Genomic DNA, 14,337 nt, shown 5'->3' on the forward strand with positions numbered 1-14,337 from the left:
GCACCAGCCACAGCATGGTGAGACCCTCCCACAGAAGATCAGTGCATATCCAAGTTGTGCCATATCGCTAAAAATTTGAAGGTGTTGTTGTTGTTTTACACTTATTTTTGAGAGAGCACTAGTGGGAGAAGAGGAGAGAGAGAGGGAGAGAGAGAGAATCCCAAACAGCCTCCACACTGTCAACACAGAGTCCAGTGCAAGGCTTGAACTCACAAACCATGAAATCATGACCTGAGACAGACCAAGTCTACTGACCAGAGTGCTGCAAAGCTTCAACTCTACTGGACATAGGACCTAGTTTCTTTTAACAAGCAGACCAAAGTACACCTTGTCATAACTTGCCACATACTGGACAAAGTCCAAAACTCCCCACTGCAGGTAGAGAGAAACTCTGCAGAGGACTGACCTGAGAGAAAGACCAGACAAAACACAGCAGCAGAGTGCACACAGCATACACCAGAACACTTCTTGAAGCAACAGGCCCTCCATGAATAGTATATGACCACTTCCTAATATAGCCATTACTCTCAGGAGCAGGAAACATAATAGGCTTTCCTAACACACAGAAGACAGAGACCTAGAAAAATGTCAAGACAGAGGAATTCATCTCAAAAGAAAGAACAACAAAAGGTCATAGCCAGAGATCTAATTGAAACAGACATAAGTAATGTGCCTTAGAATTTAAAATAACAATCATAAGGATACTAGCTGGGCTTGAGATAAGCATAGAAGACACCAGGCAGTCCCATACCACAGAGATAAAAGACCTAAAAACTAGTTAGGACAAAATAAAAAAGGCTATAACCAAGATGCAAAACCATCTGGATATAAATGACTACAAGGATGGAAGAATCAGAGGAATAACTAAGATATACAAGATAAAATTATGGAAAATAATAAAGTTGAAAAGAAGAGGGGAATAAAGATATTGGATCATGAGTGTAAACTTAGGGAACTCAATACACCAAAAATGCATAATAACATTCATATCAAAGGAGTCCCAGAAGAAGAAGAGAAGAAAAAGAGACAGAAATTTTATTTGAGCAAATTATAGCTGAAAATATCCCTAATCTAGGAAAGAAAACAGGCATCCAAATTCAGAAGGTACAGACAGTCCCCGTCAAAATCAATGAAAGCAGGACAAAACCAAATTTGCAAAATACAGAAATAAGGAAAAAAATGCTTACAGCAGCAAGAGAAAAGAAATCCCTAATTGCAAGGGAAGTCAAATAGGATTAGCAGCAGATCTCTCCACAGAAACTTGACAGGACAGAAGGGAGTGGTATGATATATTCAATGTGCTGCATGGGAAAAATATGTAGCCAAGAATACTCTATCCAGCAAGACTCTCATTCACAATAGAAGGAAAGATAAAGAGTTTCTCAGAAAAACAAAAACTGAAGGAGTTGGTGGCCACTAAACCAGCCCTGCAAGAAATAGTAATGGGGACTCTGAGTGGGAAAGAAAGAACAAAAGTGACAAAGAGAAGGAACAGGGAAAATTTCCAGAAACACCAAATGTATAGATAATACAATGGCACTAAATTCACATCTATCAATATTCACTGTGAATGCAAATGGACTAAATGCTCCAATCAAAATACACAGGATATGAGAATGGATAAAAACACAATACCCATTTATATGCTGCCTACAAGAGACCCATTTTAGACCGAAAGACACCTGCAGATTGAAAGTGAGGGAATGGAGAACCATTTATCATGCTAATGGATGTCAAAGAAAGGTGAAGTAGCCATACTTATTTCAGAAAAACCAGATTAAAAAAATTGTTTAACGTTTATTTATTTTTGAGACAGAGAGAGACAGAGCATGAATGGGGGGAGGGTCAGAAAGACAGGAAGACACAGAATCTGAAACAGGCTCCAGGCTCTGAGCTGTCAGCACAGAGCCCAAAAAGGGGCTCTCACGCACCTCGAGATCATGACTTGAGCCAAAGTCGGACACTTAACTGACTGAGCCACCCAGGCATCCCCAGAAAAACCAGATTTTAAAACAAAGACTGTAACAAGAGATGAAGAAGGGCACTATATCATAATGAAAGGGCCGATCCAACAAGATCTAACAATTGTAAATATTTGTGCCCCCAACATGGAAACTCAAATATATAAATCAATTAATAACAAACATAAAGAAACTCACTTGATAACAATACAATAATAGTAAGGAACTTTAAAAACCTACTTACAACAATGGACATATCATCTAAGCAGAAAATCAACAAGGAAGCAATGGCTTTGAATGACACATTGGACCAGATAGACTTAAATATATTCATTTCATCCTAAAGCAGCAGAATACACATACTTTTTGAGTGCACATGGAACATTCTCCAGAATAACTCATATAGGGAAAAAAAGACAAAAAAGAAGAAGAAATAAAAACAGAAATCTAGGAAAAACTATCTTCTGTCATTATACCAGAATCAACTAAGATTCTCATAGGTGCATAGGATTTCTAAATGTAACAATGGCTCCTGATCTTTAACAAGGTCTCATAGTGGTAAATCAAGACCCTGTCACCCAGGCCATTCTTAGTGAATCTGTCATGGAACCTCAGGCTCCTAATGAAGTAGATGATGATGAAGAAGGAGAAACTGTAACAGAAGAAAGTGAGAATGAACTGGATAACTCTAAACTCTCAGTCAAATAGGAATGCAGACAGATTTCTCCCCCAACTAAGAGAATATAATTCTGACTTAATTAAACTGTGGACTGATGTTCAGCAAAAAATGGACATTTATTTAACTGTCAAAATTATGCTATTTTATACTCTATACGTAGTCATCAAAACTTCATTTTGATATTTATTTGGGAAATATTTATCAAAATATTTATCATTTTGATATTTACTTGGGAAAAGCCAATGGACATCTGGTTATAGTGCATACTGTAGGAAGTTATAGTGCATATGTGGATTAAAAATACAATTGGTAACAAAATGATTGACCTTGCAGACTGATCTGATGCCAACCACCATGATTTCTCTGTTTCAATATACTGGATGAAGAGTTTTCAAATCACTTAATTTTCAGCTTAGAAAATATTTAAAACTGCTTGAAACTATTTAGGTGAGATGTTATGCACTGTACTGACATGAGGTTAATCTGAAGAGGACAACGTTGAGATGAAAGCATTAATTTAACCTATGACTACACAACTGCATCCACCCCCAATTCAAACTATGTATTTGAACTTCTTCAAATCTACCTGGTTGGAAAGCATCTTCAAAATTGTTTTTTATTACTAAATTTTGACATACCTTCAAAATTCATATTAATGATTTGAGTAATTATATTTTCATACCAATATATTTTTAATAAATAATTTTTAATAAATTTTAATAATAAATTTAATAAATCTTAATAAATGAATTTTTTAAATAAAGGTTTAGTTGTGACTAACCTGCCTTATCACAACTTTTGACTAAAGTTTTGGAATTCTGTAGCATGGCAATAATTGCTTGTCGAGAGCAATTAAAGAAAAAGACTTTAATGGATTATGGAATGAGTATACACACACACACTCACACACACACACACTCACATGCACAGAGTTTTCTATCAATATATAACAGATTATCAAAAACTTCGGCACTTACAACAACACCCAAGTATTATCCTATAGTTTTTGTGAGTCAGGAATCTGGGCAAATTAGCTGGACCCTCCTCCTGGGTCTCACAAGGCTGAACTTAATGTATTAGGTGGGACGGAGATTGTCATCTGGGGCTTGAATTTTCTTCCAAGCTCATCCAGGTTATTGGAAGGATTTGGTTCCTTGTGTTTGTCTGATTGCAGGCCCCCTGCCCCATTTCCTTCTGGCTGTGAAACCTGGGCTGTTCTCAGCTCCCAGGTGGTACTCTCAGATCCTTGGTATGCACCATCCTTCATTGCTTTCTTATGTTAAAATCTCCCTAAATTCAGAAGGATGAAGACCTTTGGAAGGGCACGCTAGATTAGTACAGGCCAACTTACATAACCTTCCTTTTGATTAAGTCATCTGATTAGTAACCTAAGCAGGGCAATCTTTGTCTCACCATATTCCCAAATTATTCCTTACCTCAAGAGGAGAGTAGTCTATAGAGCACCATGTAGGAATCAGACATCTTAAGGCTATCTCAGAATTCTGCCTATCATAATATAGATGTGATATCGTAAGTCATGAAATACTAGTTACATAGGAAGTCTGCACTCTGCTTTTTACTTCACTGTGGGTTCTACTTTTCTGGAATTCATACTGGAAGATAGATTTATCTTGGCAGTCAGATCTACTTCTCTTTTGATAAATCTGCCATAGTAATATTTTGAAAATTTATATTAAATTACCAAACTCTCCCATTAAAAACACCTTCATTCATGACTCTTTATTTATTAAGATAAAGAAGGCCAGTTATCCCCAAACAAATGCAAAGTCCATATTATAGCATCACTTTCTTATGTCAGGATCTCACCTGCTCTTATCCCTATGCTTGCTCTGGACTGTGAACAGGCTGTGCTTCACCATGGAACACTGCACATGCCATTCTTTCTCCTTGGAGTGTCCCCCTTTCCTTGTTCTTCTAAGTAAATTATATTCATTCTCATTAAGCAGCATCAGTGCCTTGGAGAAAGTTCTCTGATCTCTGTACCTGTAAAATTCTATTAGTAGCTCTTTTCATAGATACTTTCTGTCTACCTGTATGATTATAGATTGTTTTCAACACTAGATTATGACTCTGTTCATTATATCATTAGAGCTTAATAATACTTTAAATGAATGATAGAATAAATCAAGGAAATAATATTGAAAGTTAAGAAATCTTAGAGTCTCAAAGAATTTTCTGGAAACTTTTTAAATTTGTATTTTTTCCCTGTTGTCAACATTTTATTTACAAGAAGTCGTAGGTTGGTTAGTTATTGGAAATCTATTGGAAGAAGTCAAAAATTAAAATAATTGCTTTATTCTTTGTTCCAAAAATACTAAGTCATAAGATCTTTGCAGGTTTTACCTAAAAGAAGGGCAGGAAAACTTGGAAGCAGGAGCAGAGAAAGGGGAGTGGAAGCTCAAGAATATATTACTGAGAACAAACTCTGTAAAACCAAATTCATTTATGACAAGTGGGTAGCAAAAGTAAACCAGCCTTTTTCATTTTGTTTCTCAGTCTTTGTTCTTGGATTAAGAGGTGTGAATCACCCAGTTCGTGAGGTAGCATTTAATGGAGAACAAGAATTACTAGCAGTCCCTGAAGATCTTGTATTTATTCAATTAGTAGGAGAGACAGCACTGCATTTTGAGCTGTCGGGGGATGTACTTGTATAATAAATACTTCAATTGTCCTCTTTTCTCCTTCAGTCCGTGTTCTGGCCGGTGACAGAATGGGCGATACTGGTGGCGAGAAAAGGTCCAAACCAACAAGTATCAGCTGCTCTGCAAGACTTTTCTATGAGTATCTATACTCTGCCGATTCATTCCTGCAATCTGTTCCTTCATGCTTCCTGGTGGTAGAGATCGTGCTGCTGGAAAATTAGCAGTCGTGTCACTTGTATGACTTGTCTCTTATTGAATTCCTGAAGTCCATCCCCTTGCTCTCCTTCTGGCCCAATATTATTGCTCAGATGTGTCTTGATAGCTAAATTCTGCAGTGTCGACTCAACAATTTGTGCCATGAAATCCTTTCTCATTCCTGCCTCATTTGTTCTAAGCTATGGCCCATCTCCCAGTACTAGGGGCTCTTCTGAGAAATTGGGGGTTCTGTCCTGCTAAATGTTTGAATGAGAACTGCGGAGGGTCTGGAAGAGGCTAAAAACAGGAACCCGAGTTTTGTTCTCCATATCTTCCTCCATATGAGAAACCCTCCACCTCTGAGTGAAGAGGCAACTTCTTTGAATTCTGATTGTGCAGTAGGTAAGGTCTTTTCTCAATTTTGTTTCTTCTCAATTATTTTCATAGTTGGAAGAATTTGTGGAGCAGGACAAGTTTGAACAGTCCTCCTCAATACATGCTGCAAGGGAGAGAATTCTGAGTTGATCTTCTGCCTTGGTGGTGTTATTTGAGCTCAAATACATGTGCTGGAAAATTGTTGGCCAGATCCACACAATTGGGGGGGGGGGGTTGGCACCTGGGATAGTTTAACAGCCAAGTCTTCCCGTGGGAATTCAACCACTTCTTCCCCTCTGACCATCGATGGCACAGAGACATTAGCATTTAGAACAGGGCCCTCTGAATTATCTGTAATTCCTACCCATGGATCCCCTTTCTAATGCCTGATTTTCTGTGTTGCTATTTATCAAAGACAATTCTTTATGGCATGTGTGAGTGATGTAAGTTGCTAAATCTGTTGTGACCATGTACTGCTGAAGTCTTAACCTGGGTAGTATTTTCTTCTCCAAGAAGAAGAATTTCAGGTGTAAGAGCATTAGTGAGCTCATGATGATCACCTAACACTTGTAGCAGCTGCCTGTGTCTACTTTATGCAGCTGCAGCTCACTCTCTTTAAGGTACCAAATCAGGCAACAGAGGGAGCTCACCAGCTACAGAGTGAAACCTGTAAGACTGACTACTCTGTAGTCCCTTGACTTCACATCCTGTCCACCATTCATATTCTTCCATTTAGTGTTCCACTTCATGTATCATGTGTTTGAGGACATCTAGCCTGAATTTATTGCTATTTGGTAAGTCTGTGGAGGCTATGCTACCTGCTGACATGTTTTCCTTCTGCTTGGAAGGAGCAAACAAATCCATTTTTCCTTTTATTTTATTTAACAACTGTTTTTTGCTTCCTTGGGGTTAGCGCCTGTCCCACAATATAGCTTGAGTCTAGAATCTCAGTAGATTCTTCAGATTGAAGCCTGGTGTGGATTCTCTTGGCAGCACTGGTAGGATTTAAAGCAGCTTTTTGTTCCCCTGATGGAAGGACAGATGATGGAGTTCCTGCAGGGGTTACCTGTGACTGTGTTTCTATTTTTTGCTGAATATCAGTCCAGTTTAATTAAGTCAGAATTATATTCTCTTAGTTGGGGGAGAAATCTGTCTGCATTCCTATTTGACTGAGAGTTTAGAGTTATCCAGTTCATTCTCACTTTCTTCTGTTACAGTTTCTCCTTCTTCATCATCATCTACTTCATTAGGAGCCTGAGGTTCCATGACAGATTCACTAAGAATGGCCTGGGTGACAGGGTCTTGATTTACCACTATGAGACCTTGTTAAAGTCAGGAGCCATTGTTACATTTAGAAATCCTATGCACCTATGAGAATCTTAGTTGATTCTGGTATAAGTATAATGACAGACAGAAGATAGTTTTTCCTAGATTTCTGTTTTTATTTCTTCTTCTTCTTCTTTTCTTCTTCTTCTTTTTCTTTTTTTTCTTTTTTTCCCTATACATTTCATGTCTTTATAGGAAAAGAATTACAAGCTGTTGACATAACATTTCTCTCTTTGGACACATTTCAGGATAATAAAAATTCCTCCCATCTTCATGAAGATTTGCTTGCATTCTAGAGTATTAAGAAACTTAGATATACCATCCCTTGAGAGACATCTGATTAGATTTCAGTGTAATAAACCAAGAAGGCCTTCCCCTCCTCAGATCACAAGAGTCTTTGACATTCTAGGCCAAAATAAAGTTTTTTTTCTTTTTCCCACAGGGGCTAATGGATGGAAATACCAGCTATCCAACTTAAGCACTAAGTGTTATAATTTTGGAGTGCCTCTCCTGTGATATGAACTCAGTGCATTCCCAAATAATACCTTGTTCTCACTCTGGGCAATTGACTGATTGTTTGTGTCCTCCCAAAAGTGTATGCTGAAATCCTAACACCAATGTGATTGTATTAGGAGGCAGGGCTTTTGAGGCGATGAGGTCATGAATGGAGCTCTCATTAATGGGATTAGTACCTTATAAAACAGGCCTCAGAGAGCTTCTTCCCCATTTCCACCATGTGAAGACACAGCAAGAAGAGAGCTGTCTATGAACCAGGAAGTGGACTCTCACCAAACACCACATCTGTTGGTGCCTTGATTTTGGACTTCTCAGCCTCCAGAACTGTGAGGAATAAATTTCTGTTATCTATAAGCCACCCAGTCTTCTATAGCAGTCTCATTGGACTACTGCACTGTGTGTTCCAGTGAGGATTGGGGCTCAGAGAACTGGCACTAAGATCCTACCCAGGCTGGTGTTTTTGATGTGAGTAATGCATGGCTTGTTTTTCTGCAGTCTGATACTTCTGTCAGGATACACATGAAATTACATAGACTAACTTGTTAACTTGCAAGTAGGGTAAAGTCTCAGACCCTTCACAGTTTCTGACTTAACATATATTCCATCAAATATTCTCTACAAACAAAAGAACCTGTTCTACAAAACAGAATTAATAATATCAGTCTGAATAATATCCTTAGTATTTAGATTCGTTTCCTTCAAGATCGTGGTGTCTGTGGTTTTCGGTTTATGATACTATCCAAAAAACAAACAAGCATCTATGGCTGTGGTAAAAATGAACAAACTGTGATTAAGCTGAAAGAGCATAAACTACCAAATGTATATAATAATCATGCATGTATGCAATGATGTCTTCCACAGATTTGGGGGTTGCATAGGTGGCTGTGGTCAGTGGAGCATTCCTAACCACTTCTGGTTATGCGCTGTCCCATTGGAATTGATTTTTGCTCAAATAAGTCATAAAATACTTAATGTACCTTAGTTTATCTTTTAACCATACAAACCTGTTAATTGCATTCCTTGGTTTATTAAAAAAAACCAAGCTGTGGTTTGATTGTCTTCAATCAGTATCCGTTCTTAGTTTCTCTCATTTTGAAAATACAAGTTCCTCAGTAGGCAGGGGAACAGGTTTGCCTTTCTAAACAACAAATATTTCATTAAGAAATACGAAGATATTTTTGAACAAGTAGAGAAAGCCCTATAGAACTCTACTTTACTTTCAAAATTTCTACTATCATCTACAAAGGGGCAGATGTTGTCCGAGCATAAGAATATCAAAACAATGATGCCTATTTAAAATGTATTATTCTGTGTTGATAAAGCCAAGAGGATATTATCACTTGTGACATCTGAGCAGAAACAGTATAGCTATCATCATTTAAGATGATGGACTAGATAACTTCTAAGGTTTCTTTCTACTTTAAGAATATATTTAGTAATTGTGTGAGATATATTTAGTAATTGTGTGAGATATATTTAGTAATTGTGTGAGTAATTCTGTTGCATCCATTTTGAAATTGTGCACAACACTGATTTTAAAGCATGGTTCCCTTTCAGTCTCCCTATCACAATGAATGGTATCAATATCCATTAAGTTTTACCAACTTAGAAACCCGGCATCATTCTTTTTACCTCTCCTCTATAAATAGAATCCATCACTACGCCCTTTGATGGATGCTCCAATTTATTCACATTTATTCATCTTCACCACACTAACCTCATGCAAGATATAATCATCTCTTACTTAAACTACTGAATTACTTCTATCTGAACTATAAACATGACATAGTTTTTAAGATCACAATTTGAGAAAATGCATTTTTAAAGCACCTATGCCAATCTTAGAAAAATAAACATGCTATAAATTCCCACTTCTTTCAGTACCTACATATGTATGCCAACTAATGCCCAATTCTCATAATGTAATCTAAATAGTGTCCTCTAATATATCCTAATCCAAGCCATCATTTCTTCCTTTTTTTTTTTTTTTTTTTTTGGCTGTTCTTGATCTGGGCACTGCAAAAGAAAAAGAAGTTTTGGGAGGGAAGCAGAAATTTTTCTGTGACTTCTTACCAAAAGTTCGTAAGGGTTAAATCTCTCTTTACCAAGAAATCTAATTTTCATATATTTTAAAATTAATGTGAATATTCTGTTCTTCACGGTGGCCCTTTTGGATTAGCAAGTTACATTGTCAATGACTTTAAACAACTACGATTTCATAAATTTTATTGGGAAAAAAGTCCTCCAGGTGTGTTTAAGCACTATCCTTTTGTATTAGTTCTTCAAAGGGCATATGTTATAAAAGTTCATTCTGAAATATCAAAAGTGACCATAAAATTTGCCATGGTCATACTTAATTCATCCCAGAAGTGATATGCTTTTGCCAAGTTAAAGTGATAATAGCATATCCTCCTTTTTTCTTCTCAGTGAATGACACTCTAGAGGATATGATTGTCCAGTGATGTCAAAGTCACTGAGGCAGTGAAATGAACTTTATCACTCATATCTAATAGAGTCATTGAACTGTATTAAAATTAAACCTACATTTTACTTCCTGGAATAGACAGAGGGTGAACAGAAACTGAGCTTCAATAATTCCAATTTTGGAAAAAAAAATAGTTCTCTACTATTTCAAAAAGTTTTGGAGGGCAAATAAACTTCAGATATATTCTTTTTTTATTTTTTTTAAATTTTTTTTAACATTTTATTTATTTTTGAGACAGGGAGAGACAGAGCATGAATGGGGGAGGGTCAGAGAGAGAGGGAGACACAGAATCTGAAACAGGCTCCAGGCTCTGAGCTGTCAGCACAGAGCCCAACGCGGGGCTCGAACTCACGGACTGTGAGATCATGACCTGAGCCGAAGTCGGCCGCTTAACCGACTGAGCCACCCAGGCGCCCCGAGATATATTCTTTTTTAAAGAGGTGAATCAAATGGGTTATTGCTGTGAACTCTTTTAAACACTAAATTGTAGCTATCCAGTAAGTTAGGAGGTATAGCTTGCAGTTTCTTCCCCCTAACTGGTTTATTTTGTTTTGTTTTGTTCTGTTTTTAGTTAGTCAAATTTCTCCAGGATAAAGATTTTACTTCAAACACTCTTATGTAATTAATTGTGGCCCTGTGACAAAATTTTGGCTAATAATTAAAGATAGAAATGTCAGATGTCAGCTGCTTGGAATTTCTTCAGTAGTTCACATGAGTGCTTTCTTGTTTTGTTTGTTTTAGTTTTTTAATGCTTATTTATTTTTTGAAGGAGAGAGAAAGAAAGAGACAGAGTGTGAGTGGGGGGAGGGGCAGAGAGAGAGGGTGACACAGAATCCAAAGAAGGCTCCAGGCTCTGAGCTGTCAGCACAGAGCCCAACGCAGGGCTCGAACCTACGAACCTTGAGATCATGACCTAAACTGAAGTTGGACACTCAACCGAGTAAGCTAACCAGTCCCCCAGTGCTTCCTTGTTTTATGTGTCTTTTCCTGGCTGCTACTGCTTTTATACAGATGTGGTGACTAAGTGCTAAAGCCTCCATATGTCCCAAATGGAAAACCAATAGAGCCTAGGTATATTGACAATGGAATGGAAGGATGTGGAGTATCTGGGGATTCCATGACACAGAGTTGCCATACCAGCCCTGGCATGCATACCTTCAGCCTTTATATGAAATAGTGATATACTTATATCATCTCTGGTTTATGACCCTTTAATTGTGATGTTTCCAGTCAACTCTAAACCCAGTGGATAGAGTGACATTTCCTGGGAATAAAGATGTTCAGTCCAGTATAATATGCTATAAATTGCTTGTTACAAGTCTTTAACAAGGTAAATACATAAATAGAAAATAAACATTCAGATACTTCTAGAATGATTAACATTAATATGATGTTTTTATTGTATTTTACAAAAATATTCATCTGCATTAGATAAGAAAAATAATAGAGATCCTTATCACAGATAATTTGAAACTATTAGCCAACATGTATTATGTGTATGTGTGTGTGCATGTGTGTGTAATTATTATTTCCACTTGCTAGTAAATGTCTAATGGAGGACAGGCTTTATCTGAAGAGCTTAAAATTGTTTAACAGATATGAAGTCATTCTATGTCTGCTCTCAGTTTCTATTGGCCCTGAAAGATGATCAGGAACCCACTTTAGCTACTCTTGGAATTATATTTCTTGCACCAAACATATTCCAAAACCCAGGTATGAAAAATGTGCCAAGCATGTGTGTATTGAGACTCTTTAAAAATAATTTTTTTTAATATTTACTTATTTTTGAGAGAGAGAGAGGAGAGAGAGAGAACAGGCACGAGTGGGGGAGGGGCAGAGAGCAAGGGAAACACAGAATCTGAAGTAGACTCCAGGCTCTGAGCTGTCAGCACAGGGCCCCATGCGGGGCTGGAACCCCTGAACCGTGAGATCATGACCTGAGCCGAAGTTGGGCACTCAGCTGACTGAGCCACCCAGGTACCCCAAGAGACTCTAATAGAGGTACTATGAGTATCTTTGTGCTAAAATCTTGGTCCTGAGAACATCGAAGTTCAGGATGTGAGGGCATAATGATAGGCCCAACTGTAGAGAAATATCTACCACTAAACAAGTTAACTTTGCCCCCCCCCAAAAAAAAGGTCAATATAAATGACAGTTCTTGAATAACCCAAATGGATAGAGTTCAAGGTAAAACATTTTTCTAGAAGTGGAATGCAATTGCTGAAGGGCAGAGAAAGGAGGGTGGAGGAAGGGAAGGACAAGAATGAGGGAGGGAGAGAAAGTAGAGGGGGTGGAATTTGTTATATTTTACATAGCTCCTACAAGTGTGTGGTGGGAGTGTGATGTCACACAGGAAGAAGTTTAAATAGGGCAATGGTTAATTTATTATTGTATCATACCATAGCAAAAAGGGGAATAAAACTTAAATGTAACAATCACCACTCTTCTACAAAAAATATATTCTCCCCCAAATAGCCTTTACAAAAAGGAAAAGAAAAGCAAGTGATGCCTGCATCACAAACAAGAGAACGTTCTTATTCCTTGTCTTCATGATTTTCCAGGCAACGTGCAATTCATTTCTAATTTGTGGTTTTATTTATTGCTCAATTTTGTTTTTTCTTATTTGCTATTGAAGATTGCTTTAGAAAGTCTATCAAATATACAACTTAATGGGTACTCCAGCTTCTGGTTTTATTGCTGACTATGAACAATACAGAAAAAAAAAAAGAGAGAGAGAGAGAGAAAGAAACAGTTTTATTATTACCTACGGCCACTTAAAGATAAACCGTGGCTCAGTTATTAGGGGGAATTGGATGTCTTTTCCAATCAGATTTGGAGAGAATGTAATTCTTGAGGGTAAATAACATCTAAGTAAGAAAGAGGTATAAATATAATTAAATTACAATTCTCAAAACAAGTAAAACTGTGATGTTTCTCATGATGTATTATACCTGACATATTTTAAAAGGAGTAAAGAGAAATAAAGTTTGTTTAAAACGTAAATAAACAATATACTTGTAACTATTCAATGTGTCTAATACAGCTAATGACTAATCTTTAGTATTTACTTACTTTATTTCAGGTTTTGTATTAAATCACATTAAAGAGTAACAACCCCATTTCATAGATAGGGGCTTACTCTTATTTTATATGGCTTTCACGTAAATAAGTTTATGTTAAACATGGCGGGGGGAAGGGAGGAAACAGAACAAAACTATATAGTAAGTAATAAAATAATAATAAACAACAATAACAAGAAAAATATTTTAAAAAGACAGAAATGAAAATGTAGAGGAGGAAAAGGTTTCCCTTGATCCTCTTAGGGTCCCTGGCTATACCTGAAAATTAAATTTGTAAAGACAGATTTACAGGAGAAAAACATATACATTTATTTAATTTATAAGTTTCATATGACGGGACACCTGGGTGGCTCGGTCCGTTGAACATCCGACTTCAGCTCAGGTCATGATCTCATACTCCATGAGTTCGAGCCCTGTGTCGGGCTCTGTGCTGATAGCTCAGAGCCTGGAGCCTGCTTCAGATTCTGTGTCTCCCTCTCTCTCTGCCCCTCTCCTGCTCATGCTCTGTCTCTCTCTGTCTCAAAAATAAATGAAAACATTAAAAAATTTTATAAGTTTTATATGACATGGAGACCTTCATAAAGAAATGAAAACCCAAAGAAACACTTAGACCTATGCACTTTTATGTAGGTTTGATGAAGAGTAGACAGCTGTGAAGGAATATGATAGGGTGAGGAGTATGAGATAATTGTAGCAAGTTTGGTCTGTTTATTTAGACTCTTCATGATGGTCTTTGTCTTCAAAGGTAAGGATTCTCCTTTCCTCCTGGTATAGGGAAGGCACCTCTCATTTGAGAGATTTATGACCCCTGTTTCTGAAGAAAGAACAAGGGGCTGGGAGAGAAGGCCAGAGTGACTCAAACTCTCAAATTCCTTCAGCTGAAAATATTCAACATGCAAGGGTGCAATATGTTGGGGTAATGTGTCCTGGATCCCTTCAAAAATTATATTTATGCTAGTGTTAGGTATATATCGAATACTGGGAAATGTAACATTAGATTTTTTTTTTTTTTTTTTTTTTTTTTTTTTACTGAAATACTGCTGTGATACTGGCACTT

General features: G+C 37.2%; 1 pseudogene; it reads right to left on the reverse strand.

Moving 5' to 3' along the window:
- Positions 1-5,052: 5,052 nt before the first annotated feature.
- LOC101081354 lies at positions 5,053-7,926 on the reverse strand (annotated as a pseudogene).
- Between the last annotated feature and the right edge of the window lie 6,411 nt (positions 7,927-14,337).

The sequence above is a fragment of the Felis catus genome, chromosome A1 (genome assembly GCF_018350175.1).
Source record: "Felis catus isolate Fca126 chromosome A1, F.catus_Fca126_mat1.0, whole genome shotgun sequence".
Classification (NCBI taxonomy): domain Eukaryota; kingdom Metazoa; phylum Chordata; class Mammalia; order Carnivora; family Felidae; genus Felis; species Felis catus.